The sequence below is a fragment of the Pelophylax lessonae genome (assembly GCF_965119305.1).
Source record: "Pelophylax lessonae genome assembly, chromosome: 6".
NCBI classification, from domain to species: Eukaryota; Metazoa; Chordata; class Amphibia; order Anura; family Ranidae; genus Pelophylax; species Pelophylax lessonae.
Genome location: NC_138773.1, coordinates 42,538,587 through 42,553,066, shown reverse-complemented (window position 1 = coordinate 42,553,066; position 14,480 = coordinate 42,538,587). Strand labels below are relative to the sequence as shown.

At 43.3% G+C, this 14,480-nt stretch overlaps 1 protein-coding gene across 1 annotated transcript in view; it reads left to right on the top strand.

Moving 5' to 3' along the window:
* The first annotated feature begins 8,776 nt into the window (after window positions 1–8,776).
* Window positions 8,777–14,480, top strand: part of LOC309557788 (cyclin-dependent kinase-like 4) — a 29,720-nt gene continuing 24,016 nt past the window's right edge. Inside the window, exon 1 of the mRNA XM_082260552.1 lies at window positions 8,777–8,984. The gene's annotated coding sequence lies outside the window, so the exon portion shown is untranslated. The remainder of the gene's footprint in view (window positions 8,985–14,480) is intronic.

Sequence of the window (14,480 nt, the reverse complement as noted above, 5' to 3'; positions counted from 1 at the left end):
CTGTTATACAAGCTGTACACTCACTATTTTACATTGTAGCAAAGTGTCATTTCTTCAGTGTTGTCACATGAAAAGATATATATATATATATATATATATAGTGGTGATCAAACGTTTGGGCATCCCAGGTAAAAATTTGTATTAATGTGCATAAAGAAGCCAAGGAAAGATGGAAAAATCTCCAAAAGGCATCAAATTACAGATTAGACATTCTTATAATATGTCAACAAAAGTTAGATTTTATTTCCATCATTGACACTTTCAAAATAACAGAAAACAAAAAAATGGCATCTGCAAAAGTTTGGGCACCCTGCAGAGTTTATATCTTGTACTGCCCCCTTTGGCAAGTATCACAGCTTGTAAACGCTTTTTGTAGCCAGCCAAGAGTCTTTCAATTCTTGTTTGAGGTATCTTTGACCATTCTTCCTTACAAAAGTCTTCCAGTTCTTTGAGATTTCTGGGCTGTCTGTCACACACTGCTCTTTTAAGGTCTATCCATAGATTTTCAATTATGTTGAGGTCAGGAGATTGTGAAGGCCATGACAAAACCTTCAGTTTACGCTCTTGATGTAATCCCCCGTGGATTTCGAGTGTGTTTAGGATCATTATCCATTTGTAGAAGCCATCCTCTCTTTAACTTCAGCTTTTTCACAGATGGCATCAAGTTACCATCCAAAATTGATTGGATTGATGAATTTTATTGAATCCATTTTTCCTTCTACTCGTGAGATGTTCCCTGTGCCACTGGCTGCAATACAACCCCAAAGCATGATTGATCCACCCCCATGCTTAACAGTTGGACAGAGGTTCTTTTCATTAAATTCTGTGCCCCTTCTTCTCCAAACATACCTTTGCTCATTCCGGCCAAAAAGTTCAATTTTAACCTCATCGGTCCGCAGAACTTGTTTCCAAAATGCATCAGGCTTGTCTATATGTTCGTGCAGTCAAATGTGGGTTTTGAATTGTTTTTCTCACAATCCTGCGTGCTGTTCTGTCTGATATTTTTCTTGGTCTTCCAGATCTTGCTTTAACTTCCACTGTTCCTGATGACTGCCATTTCTTAAAGCGGAGTTCCGGGCACAGAAGTCATTTTTTAATAAACATACCCCCGGGACAGTCAGGGCTAGCACATTCCACAATGGCTAGCCTCTGATCTGTCCCGGTTCGCACTTACCTTTTAGAAGAAATACTTACTTATAAAATTTCTTCCACAGCGTTTCCATCTCTCTTGTGGGCAGCTGAAGCTGGCGCGGTCCTCTTCTGTGTCTTCTTCCGCGTCTTCTTGTCCCAGAATGCGCCTGCACCGGCCCCTCTCGTCACTTCCGGTGCGGCGCCGCATTCCTCCACAGCTTCTGGGCATGCCCAGAAGCTGTTTAGCAGGGGAACGTGGCGTCGCCCTGAAATGACGTGCGGGGCCGGTGCCGTCGCATTGATTCCTGGGAGCTATGACGTTCAGCTCCCAGGAATCATAGCGAGACAGGAAGTGACGGGGTGAGCCGCGGCGCCGAGGGAGGAAGTACTCTGAGGTGAGTATTTACGATCTTCAATTAAAAGGTGAGTAAACAAAAAAAAAAAAAAAAAAAACTATCCAATTCCTTTTCAGGTGAGGTCTACCTAGCGGAGGGGCACAAAAAAAAATATCGTTTTTGTGCCCGGAACTCCGCTTTAATTACATTCCGAACAGAGGATATTGACATCTGAAAATGCTTTGCTATCTTCTTATAGCCTTCTCCAGCTTTGTGAGCGTCAACTATTTTCAGTTTCAGTTTTCTAGACAACTGCTTAGAAGATCCCATGGTGCTGATTTTTGGGGCACAGGTCAGATGAGTCTGGGCATTTAAAACCTTTGAGATTGACATCACCTGGTCTTCCCAGACGATGATTGAGAACAATCCATGACACTGGCAGGTCTCAGCCTTGCAAAGGGGGCAGTGCATGCTATAAATTCTGCAGGGTGCCCAAACTTTGCAGATGCCATTTTTGTGTTTTCTGTGATCTTGAAAGTGTAAATGATGGAAATAAAATCTAACTTTTGTTGACATATTATAAGAATGTCTAATCTGTAATTTGATGCCTTTTGGAGATTTTTCCATCTTTCCTTGGCTTCTTTATGCACATTAATACAAACTTTTACCTGGGGTGCCCAAACTTTCGATCACCACTATAAATATATACATATATATATATATATATATATATATAAAAAATCAGAATAAATTATCTACATCCATCAATAAACATATTTATATTTCAAATGCCCCATGGACCCTGTTCCCTCGCAAATGCTACGTTCACCCTCTGGCTCTATCCTACACTCTCTAACCCGCATCTTCAATCTCCTTCTCTCTTCTGGCATCTTCCTCATCTCTATAAAACATGCACTGGTCACCCCCATCCTTAAAAAGCCCTCAATGGACCCCACCAATCCTAACAACCTATGCCCCATCTCCTTGCTCCCCATTTTATCCAAACTCCTTGAACAACTGGTCTACACCTGACTGAGCGACCACCTCACCGAGAATAACCACCTTGATCCTCCAGTCTAGATTTCACCCTCAACACTCCACAGAAACTCCTCTCCTAAAACTCCTAAACGATCTACTAACGGCCAAAACCAATGGACACTATTGTGTACTCCTACTTCTGGAGCCCCTGCTGCCTTTGTTACAGTTGACCACCCTCTCCTCAAAAAACTCCACTCTTTTGGTCTCTATGACTGTACTTTTTGTTGGTTCTCATCCTACCTATCTGACCGCAACTTCAGTGTCACATCTCTAATCCCTCCTCTCCTCTCCCTTTCTCTGTCTGGGTCTCCAAGGTTATGTTCTTGGACCTCTCCTATTCTCAATCTACACCATCTCCTTGGGTCAGCTGATTACCTCCCAAGGCTTTCAATATAATTTCGACTCTGACGACACCCAAATCTATCTCTCCACCCCTCAGCTCACTCCTTCAGTCTTCTTATGTATCACTAATTTACTAACTTTTTCCTCCCCCACATGCCCTTTTCCCTGATTTCTCTGTCAAAATCAACAGCTCAACTATCAACCCATTCCCACGTGCCAAGGTTCTTGGTGTAATCCTGGACTCTGAACTATCGTTTCAACTCCACGTCCAATCATTGTCAAAATCTGGCTGCCTCAACCTCTGCAACATCTTTAAAATACACCCCTTCCTAACCAATGACACCCCAAAGCTCCTAATCCACCGCCTGGTTATCTCTCGCCTCGACTACTGCAACTTCCTCCTTATTGGATTACCCTTACATAGGCTATCCCCCTTTAGTCCATTATGAATGCTGCTGCCAGACTTATCCACCTTACCAACCACTCAGCATCTGCTACCCCTCTCTGCCAATCCCTGCACTGGCTTCCTCTCACCCAACAAAGTAGTCTCATAATACCAACCTAGTTTGTCAAAGGAATGAATCGGCGCTAATAGACTGGGGAAAAAAAACTTCTAAAGTGTTAACCGTGCATCACAATTTTAAAATCCTAGATAAAAACGCATAAAAAACAATAAAGGGTTGGTATTCGTGGTAGGCAGGGGGAATATGTAACCCCAATGTGCAACTGTAAATTAGAGTGATTCTAGAGGTGAACAACCCAATTAGCTCATCATGTGATAACTATCGCAACAAATCGCAGAAAATATGTGTCAATTCGCAATCCAAGGATAAAGAATGAACTAACCAAATATTGGTAACATGCGATCAAAATCGCAAAATACTTTTCTAAAGCTGTATCTGCATCCAATTCTAGTCAGTGCTCATACAAATTGTAACGGAAGAATCAAAGAGAAACATGGATAATAGTATGTGATAAATTGAGTGTATCTCACTGATGATCTATGTGCATAATCCCATAAATATTTAAATACGTGTGTCAAAGATTACATAAATAAATAATATTAATAAATGGCGTGGATAAAAATGCAATAATTCATACATAAATAATTGTGCAAATAGGTGCAAGAGTCTGTGATGGTGATAAAATTCTGAAATCTTCTCAATAAATAAATAAAATCCTTGTGCAAACAATATAATGAGTGACTAGTGGTGATCAGACAAAAGTCCATGTGCAGATAATAAAATTAAGTGACTGTTGGTGATTTTTCTTTAACCGCTTGCCGACCGCCGCACGACTATGTACTGCGGCGGTCAGCCCCTCACAGGCAGAGTGAAGTAGCGGTACGTCACTAGCCTGGGAGGGTCTGGGGAGCGAGCGCGCGCCGCCGGCGGCGCGCTCCCGCTCCCGCGCGGTCACGGACCCCCCCGCGTGTGTGACCGGCGGACCCGATGTCCGCCGGCCACTCTGCGATCGGCGGGGGAGAGAGAGAAAATCAGGCAGCTTGTGTAAACAAGCTGCCTGTCATTCTCCTCGGTGTAAAGACACTGATCACACGGATCTACTATGTAGATCAGTTGATCAGTGTCCTTACAGCTCAAGCCACAGCCAATCACAGTAGAAAGCACGCCCCTAGGGACACACACAGCCCCTCCCTCCCAAATAAAGTTAACCCCTTCACTACCAGTGTATTTTTACAGTAACAGTGCATATGTATAGCACTGATTACTGTAGAAATGTCACTGGTAACCCCAAAAGTGTCAAAAATGTCAGTCAAGGGTCCGATCTGTCCGCCCCAATGTCGCAGTACCGCAAAAAAAATCGCAGATCGCCGCCATTACGCGTTAAAAAAAAAACAACAAAAATGACAAAAATCTTTCCCTTTGTTAGTAAACGCGATAACTTTTGCGCAAACCAATCAAAATACGCTTTTTGCGATTTTTTTTACCAAACATAGGTAGCATAAAACAAATTGGCCGAAAATGTTAAAAAAATTTGATTTTTAAATTTTTTTTGGGGGGAATTTCATATAAAAAAATGTGAAAAATATTGCTATTTTTGCAAATTTGACGCTCTTTTTTTGTTTATAGCGCATGATCAAAAAATCGCACAGGTGATCAAATACCACCAAAAGAAAGCTCTGTTTGTGGGAAAAAAAGGACGCCAAATTCGTTTAGGTACAGCGTCGCACGACCGCGCAATTGTCCGTTAAAGTCACGCAGTGCCGAATCGCAAAATACCCCCTGGTCGTTTAGCAGCCAAATCCTCCGGGGCTTAAGTGGTTAAGACAATTTTGTGAAATTCCAGTGATGTGATCCGGAGTGAGCACACACAGATTAAGTGCAATGGCCGCTCACCTCACATTGCACCATTACAGGCGCATAGGCTGGTAATGATCCTGGAATGGAAGTGCTGGATTTCCCCTTTTTAGCTTGTATTTTTCCTGACATCCACTACTATGTTAATCTGACATCCACTGCTGACACCGATGTGTATCACTCCATATAGATACTCCAATGCTCCCAGATAAGCTCAAAAGAATATAAGGATATCCATAGTGAAGTATGTATTCAAAGGATGTTTATTCAAAAGAATTAGAACAACTCACATGTATACAGTGCCAAATACCAGCGCAAAGAGGTATACAATAATAAATAATATATAATAAATAAATAATAAATACCACTCATAAATGAATAATATTAAAGTGCAACGTGCAATTCAAGTGCAATTCATGTGCAAATAATATCCTGTGGTATCCCCACTGCGGGGTTATAAATATTGGGATCAGTGGAAAATTGGTGCCAGTCCAATATAAGCAAAGATAAACAGTGGTAGTCCAATAAATAAATAAAAACCAAGAAAAGTCCAAAGGAGTCCCAAAAGTGCTTAAGTGCCAAAAGGAAAGTGCAAAATCATGCCATCAATCCAGTGTTGTGAATAGTGCCGGTCCTCCCCCTCTGAATGTTCAACTTACTGGACTAAGATGACCCCTAAGCTATATAGCCAGAAGGGTCAATAAAGCTTGTGTCCCGGTGTAACGTGAGAATTACCTACCCCGTGAGAAAATCCTACCCTCGTCATTTCCGGCCAGGAACAGCTGAGCAGCGCAGCAGTGCGCATGCTCACAGACCCGGATACCTCTAGGAACAGATGAGGAGCTGTGTAGTGCGCATGCGCACTAGCATGAATTGATGAGGGTGTCCGTGAGAAAAACCTACCCACGCGGCGGGTACATTAAAACAGCTGGGCTACAATACGAGTAATCTCCGCTCCTGACCCTGTGACTTCCCTCATCTTGGCTAGTAAATATAAAAGCGGCTGGTGGGTCCGTGAATTATGTTTTCATACACCCGCCGCCGCTTTTATATTTACTTGCCGAGATGAGGGAAGTCACAGGGTCAGGAGCGGAGATTACTCATATTTTAGCCCAGCTGTTTTAATATAGTCGCCGCGTTACACACACTGAGGGTGAACCGGAACTGACGAGGGTAGGTTTTTCTCACGGGTAGGTAATTCTCACGGAACACCGGTAAGGAACTTGATATAGATATCCTTAGGGATAAGGTGTCTGTGGCTCTCGGTATCTCTCAGTACAGGTACCACAGATAATCTTCCTACTACCAAAGGGGTCATCTGCTGCTATTTCCGAAAAATGATGTCCTCGAAGGGGTACATTTTTTTTATAGTTCATTAAAACTGTTCCAGGAGTTTAAATGGGTTTGTAGAAAACGGTACTTTATCAAACATCTGCAGGTCCTGGAACAGTTTTTATGAACTATAAAAAAAATGTAGCGGAGTTCCACCCAGTGAACGTTTTTTTTAATAAAAATGTCCCCGGGACAGTCAGGGCTAGTACATTCCACAATGGATAGCCTCTGATCTGTCCCGGGTTGCACTTACCTTTTAGGAGAAATACTTACCTTGAAAAAAGTATTCTCCAGCGCTGCCATCTCAGGTGTGGGCAGCTTGAAGCCAGCGCGATCCTCTTCTGCGTCCTCTTCCGTCTTCTTCGGTCCCACGATGCACTGCACCGTCCCCGCCGTCACTTCCGGTGCGCGCGCCTCATCCCTCCACAGCTTCTGGGCATGCCCAGGAGCTGTTTAGAAGGGAATGACGCGCGCGCACCGGAACTGATGAGCGGGGCCGGTGCAGGCGCATTGATTCCTGGGAGCGATGACGTTCAGCTCCCAGGAATCGTTGCAAAGCCAGGAAGTGACGAATCGCCGTGGCCGCCGAGGGGAGGAAGAAGGAAGTAAGGTAAGTATATTTTCTTCTATACGAGGTAAGTAAAAAAAAAAAAAAAATTGCGATTATCCATTTGTTTTTCAGGTGACCCGGAGCGGGAAGATGGAGGCAAGTATAAATTTAGGGTGGAACTCCACTTTAAGCACTTTTTGGGACTCCTTTGGACTTTTCTTGGTTTTTATTTATTTATTGGACTACCACTGTTTATCTTTGCTTATATTGGACTGGCACCAATTTTCCACTGATCCCAATATTTATAACCCCGCAGTGGGGATACCACAGGATATTATTTGCACATGAATTGCACGTTGCACTTTAATATTATTAATTTATGAGTGGTATTTATTATTTATTTATTATATATTATTTATTATTGCATACCTCTTTGCGCTGGTATTTGGCACTGTATTTTTAGAAATTTGGTCACCACCACATTTTTTGAACAGCTGCATGTAGGTATAGCACATTATATTTATCCATAGCGCGGTACACCTTTGATATTTATGTTGTTCTAATTTTGGTAACCTTTGGTCACTGGAAGTTCAACATGGCACCTCATGGCAAAGAACTCTCTGAGGATCTGAAAAAAAATAATTTTTCCAGTGACCAGTATGAGAGAGTGAGAGCGATAACACCAAATTTAACACACCTGCTCCCCATTCACACCTGAGACCTTGTAACACTAACAAGTCACATGACACAGGGGAGGGAAAATGGTTGATTGGGCCCAATTTGGACATTTTAACTTAGGGTGTACTCACTTTTGTTGCCAGCGGTTTAGGCATTAATGACTGTGTGTTGAGTTATTTTAAGGGGACAGCAAATTTACACTGTTACAGTAATCCCCCGCTCCATCGCGGTTCAGTTTTTGCGGTCCCGGTAATTCACGGTTTTTTTTGTAATGTTATTTTACTATATAAATCATTAAAAATGAAATATTTTTGTGTTTTCCATAGCTCTTGCTATGTCTCTCAGTATCTTTTATGTGTTTAAATAAGTTTCTATTGTTTTAAAAGTGTGTTTAAAGACCTTAAAATGCTTCTACACGTACAGTGACAGTAAAAAAAACATGCCTACAATGCATTTTAATAGGGTTTTTCTATTTCGCGGAATTTCACTTTTCGCGGCTGGGTCCGGAACGTAACCCCCGCAATGGAGGGGGGTTTACTGTATACAAGCTGTACACTCTGTACTTTACATTGTAGCAAAGTGTAATTTCTTCAGTGTTGTCACATGAAAAGATATAATAAAATATTTACAAAAATGTGAGGGGTGTACTCACTTTTGTGAGATACTGTTTGTGAACTCGGCCTTAGGGCTTGTTCAAAGCAGGTGTGGTGTTAGGAAAAATGCTTTATAAACGCATGTCAACATATGCCAAATGCATATCGACACGCATGCAAAAACACGCAGTTGCTGGAGTAAATGGGCCCCTAATGACCACCAGCACTGTTTACTATACAAACTATATTAGTGTTCCCATCACTGAGGTGACAACTCTAATGCCATCTAACATTTCACATTTACACAATAGGGTGACAAGTCCTGAGAGTGAATTTCCTTGTCAGCAATTAGCGTCGGTCATGCACTGAATATTCTAAGAGGAGGGAAGGCCCCCGAGCCACTGCTAGTGTCACCATAGAAACTCCTTGGCTGACTTTGTAAACACACAGCCATGAAGAAAGGGAGGGAGGAGGAGGAGGAGGCCTGCTCGGCCTAGTACTGCTCAGGGAAGCCTGTTCACGGTTGCCCCCGGCAACCCATCGACTCCCATTACACCAAGACTAGCAGGTGGAGGATTAATAGTCACAGGCTGCGACAGGTGACACTGGAAATTCATCGCCGTCTGGAGGATATACACTTCATCTGAGATCGCTGCAGCCTGTGCCGGTGACGTATTCCATCGTATTTATTATTCTAATGTGCTAATAATGTCACATGGGCTTGGTGTTGTTTGTAGACATGAGGCCCGATGCACAACGCTAACACCCCACCAGAAAGATATTTATTTAAGAAAAGCAACATTTTCAGCTGAGTCCAATGAGATTTAAAAATTGCAGTCACATGACCAAAACTAAGCATGTTAAACTTTGTGAATTGCGCCCATTGCTTCAATTTATATTGATTATTATATTATGTGTATTCGGGTTTTATTATTATTGTTTATTTATTAAACATATTCCTATTTGTCATTGCTCGTGTACATAAGTGGCCAGAGGGTGGTGTAATGGGGCAGTTGAGGCGCAGTTTTACCGCCTCCCCTGACCTCCCGCCTGAACAAGGGAATGCAGCCGCTCAGGGCTGTACACATGTTGCTGCAAAAATTAAAAGGCACATCGGTACCGCCACTGAACACAACACTATTAAAGTGAACGGGGCTGTGCCACAACCGTCCTGCAGCTGTGTGAAATGCACATGGCTGTGGTGCGGGCTTTTAGGGGTTAAAACAGGCAGTAAGGAGGCAACATATGGCTCTGAAAGGTGATTCACCGCGGATCACGTTTTTGAAGCCTCGCAAACGCCTGTCAGTGCAATGCGTCAGTGTGCATTGCAGCAGACAGTGTTGTTTACATTGCATGGCTTGCGCCACAATATGCCAATGTAAAGGTTTGTTTACGATTGCGTGTAGAGGGGGGGGGGGTTGGGGGTTAAGTCCTGGTTCACATATGTGCGATGACAGACAATGCATGTGATTCGGAGCGCACTGCTCTGCAAATCACATGCGATGTCTGTGCGATGCGAATCCAGCCATACAGATTGTTTGGCTGAATTCGTATCGAATTCGGACACAAATCGCACAGGTCCCTTTTTTGGGTCCGCACCAGAATCATATCCGCACCTATGCGATCCGAATTATGTCCGAACTGACAGTTCGCACTGCGATATGCAAACTGATCTGGGGGTTTCGGTAACTTTGTATTGACATCCCCAGCGATTCGCATATGGCAGTGTGAACTGCCTGCGAGTTGAATGCGATACGGGAACCCGCAGTGGATTCGCAGGGTTCCCACATCGCATATATGTGAACCGGCACTAAAAGCCCATGGTTGAGCTGTGTCTTTACCACCCCTCAACAGCTCCACCTGGAAAGACAGTGGCCAGGGGTGAAGACATGCTGTGGCAGGAATTATTCCCCCTTTTTGCATTTGGTGGGCATTGCCACCTGCAGAACATGATCCATTCAAGCGACTTGGGCCGCTCTACAACCGCACACAATGCAGACAGTTATGGCGTGGTAGTCCGGCATTTACAGGGGTTAAAATAGGCAATGAGGAGGGGATGCAACGCCCCCTCCCCCCCCCGTCTCATGCGCTTTGAACTGTGATCCAAACACAAATCACTCTTCAGAGAGCACCACAAGTGTAAACAAACCCAAAGCGTGCTGCAAACGCTCCACAAATGCCTCACTGACTCCCTATGGTGCACACAGCACATTTGAGATGCGTTTAGAAAACGCATCTACCTGGGATGATAGTAAAAGATTCCATATAATTAAAAATAAACACAGAGGAGGTGTCTGGAAATCGTTATATAACACAATGCAAACGCATCAAAAACGCATCTTAACGCAATAGGGACGTTAATGAGCGTTGGTGCTATCTTACACTTGTGTTGAGGCACCTGGAAAGCTTTATTTAGCATGACATAAACGCATCAAAAATGCATCCTAACACAACAGGAACATTAATAGGTGTTCATCATATCTAAGGGCTCATTCACACTTGTGTTGCTGTCTGAAAAGCAATCCGTGCTTTGATCGCTCTTCAGAGAGCATTTGACAAGCAGTGAGGAGGCCTGTCTGCTTTAACCCCTTGAATTCTTGTATTTGCACGCCACAAACCTGCGCCTGCAGAGCGGCCCCATTTACCAACAGGGGAAATTATTCTTGCCGTGGCATTTGTGCACCCCCAGGCTGCTCCCTCTGCAGCTAAAGAAGTTAAAGGTTTTATGCCCCCCCCCCACCAACCTCACATATAAAGGAGCCCTAAAGTTTCACCTCTAAATGAGCCCTGACAGTCCTGATATCAGCCGTCACAGCAAATAACGTCAGAGCGGTAAAACGGTAAGGCTCGGTTCACACTTATGCGATGCGGGAAGGCTGCGAATTCGCAGCCTGTTCCCGCATCGCAAACGCACCCTTGGCAGTTCACACTGCCATATGCGATACGCTGGGGGTGTCAATGTAATCTTAACGACACCCCCAGTTTGATCGCATATCGCAATGCGATCTTACAGTTCGCACAGGATCGGATCGCACAAGTGTGAACCACTGTGCGATCCGATCCTGATGCGGCTGAAAAAAAGGGTCATGTGCGACTTTACTACGGGTGCGGTGCGAATTTAGCCATACAAAGTGTATGGCTGAATTCGCACCGCACAGCCGATCGCATGTAATGAAGGAGCAGTGCGCTCCGATATTACATGCGATCGCCGCAGCCGCACATATGTGAACCGGCACTAAAATGACTTGGAATTTTCCACCCTGTTGGGCATTCACATGACTGATTTCTGTTAACCACTTCTGGATCGGAGAGGTTTTACCCGCTTAATGACCAGTCTATTTTTTGCAATTCGGCACTGCGTTACTTTAACTGACAATTGCGCGGTCGTGCGACGCTGTACCCAAATAAATTTGATGTCCTTTTTTCCCACAAATAGAGCTTTCTTTTGGTGGTATTTGATCACCTGCGCTTTCACCTTTTATTTTTTGCGTTATAAACAAAAAAAGCGACAATTCTGAAAAAAAAAAAAACAATATTTTTTCACATTCTGCTATATAACATTTCCCAAAAAATAAAAATGTCAAAATTTAATTTTTTCATCCTTTTAGGCCAGTTTGTATTCTGAAAAAAAAAATACCAATAAGCGTATTTTGATTGGTTTGCGCAAAAGTTATCTACAAACTACGGGAAAGTCATTTTTTTTTTTTTACTAGTAATGGCGGCGATCTGCGATTTTCTAGCGGGACTGCGACATTGCGGCGGACAGATCGGACCCCTAACTGACATTTTTGACACTTTTGGAGGCAACAGTGACCTTACTACAGTAATCAGTGCTAAAAATATGCACTGCTACTGTAATAATGAAACTGGCAGGGAAGGGGTTAACGCGGGGTTAAGCGTGAGCAGGGCCGCTGATAGGGGGGGACCACCAGCCCTCTTGTAGGGGGCCCCGAGCACACAGGGGGCCCACACAGGGAGGGGGATTAGTGATGGATAACAATTACAGAAATCTTCCTCCAGCACCTGAATCTGATCTGTCCCTCTCTCTGCTATCAGCTTTTATCTGCTGGGAAAGAGACAGTGGTCCCTCACTAATCCCCTCCCTGTGTGGGCCCCCCTCCCAGCACAGGCTCTAATGTTATCTCTGTTCAGGAGTTTATTTGTAACTTTGTTTCTCTCTCTCTCTGATCATTGAGCTCAAACTGCCCAGCCTGTATATTTTTCTTATCTCAGCTTCATTTTTATTTAACATAGTTTTTTTTTTTTTTTTTAGATTTAGCAGGAATTATGTGAGTTATGTTATATTTGTGTCTGCTAATAGAGATTTTGTTGTAACTTTAGCTAAATATATCTTTAAGATTTTCTTGGGGGGGGGGGGGGCTGCCAGGTAGTCTGTATGGGGCCCCTTGATTTCTAACAGCAGCCCTGAGCGTGAGCCTAGGGCAGAGATGGGGAACCTTTGCACCCCAGATGTTTTGGGATTACATTTCCCATGATGCTCCTATACTCTGCAGTGCAGTTGAGCATCATGTGAAATGTAGTTCCAAAACATCTGGGGAGCCAAGGTTTGCCATCACCAGCTTAGGGGGTGTTTTCTAACTGTATGGGGGAGGGACTTGTAGAATCAACACAGAGACCGGTGATCCTAAATAGAAGGAACACAGGAGTGCTGTGTTCATTCCAGAGAGAACAACGGTCTGCTGTGTTTACAACAGCAGACGTCGTTCTCTCTCCACGGAGAGCAATCGTGGGTGCCTGGTGGCAATCGCAGCCGCTGGCCCTGTGGATCGCCTTCCCTGCTGCCTAATGGTGGTGGGTGCAAGCCTCCAGCGGCCCTGCGGACCGCCGTACCCGAGCCAGCCTGCCACAGTATATCTGCGGCGGGCGGTCGGCAAGTGGTTAAAGGAACATCTTTACTATATGACTCTGGGCATCTGACCCTAAGGCCCCCCGATCACATCTGGCGATTTGGTATGGCAGCGATTCTGCCTGCATTCCCAAATCTCCAGGGGTGAACAAGGCCAAATAAGTTTGTTTTGCAATCTTTCAAGATCCTTTGTGATCTCCTTTCTCCCGGGAAAGTACAATGTAACATTTCTCTTATCCTGAGAGGAGTTGTGCTGCTTGCGGTCTGCTCTACGCCTTGGCAAATATTGACCTGGAGTTTATCCATCACAGGTAAATAGACATTGGTTGGTACAGGAGATGATTCAGCGACTGTTACAACAGGACTGGCTGATGCCATTTATTTATTATATATTTATACAGGATGTTTATCTTTTTTATTATGTGTATTTTAATGCTTCTCACACTGGTAAGTTGTTATTTTCACAGTGACTTTTGCTTGCAAAATTTATTGTTTTAGATTTATTACCATAAAACCATGTCATTTTTTTTTTTTTTTTACTCATTAACCACTTCTGGACCAGAAGGATTTGCCCCTTAATGACCAGGCCCTCTTGTGCGTTAGTTTAACCCAAAACTGTACTGAAATTAAATTGATCTCCTTTTTTTCCCCACAAACAGAGCTTTCTTTTGGTGGTATTTGATCACCTGAGCGATTTTTATTTTTTGTGCTGTAAACAAAAAAAGAGCGACAATTCTGAAAAAAAAAAAAAAATATATATATATATATATATATATATATATATATTCACATTCTGCTATATAACATTCCCCTCCCCAAAAAAATAAATAAATAAATAAATTTTAAATGACATTTTTTTCATCCTATTAGGCCAATTTGTATTCTGCGACATATTTTTGGTAAAAAAAAAAATCGTAATTTTGAAAAAGTGTATTTTGAGTGATTTGCACAAAAGTTATCGCGTCTACAAACTAGGGGAAAGATTGAGAGCCCATTCACACTAGCGCGACTTGTGACATAACAAAAGCAATGTAATTCAATCAGTGCCGTCTTAATTGGCACTACTGAAGTCGCTCCGACTTCAGAAAACGGTCCTGTACTACTTTGAGGCGACTTGTGATCCGACTGTCCCATATACTTCAATGGGAGTCGCCTCCTTATCTTAATTGAAGCGACTTGTTATTATATATATATATGTAATGGTATATATATTCCATTATCTCTGCTTGGTCTGTGTGAGTGGCACTGGTGGACACTGATTCGTGGCACTGATACATGGCACTGGTGGACACTGAT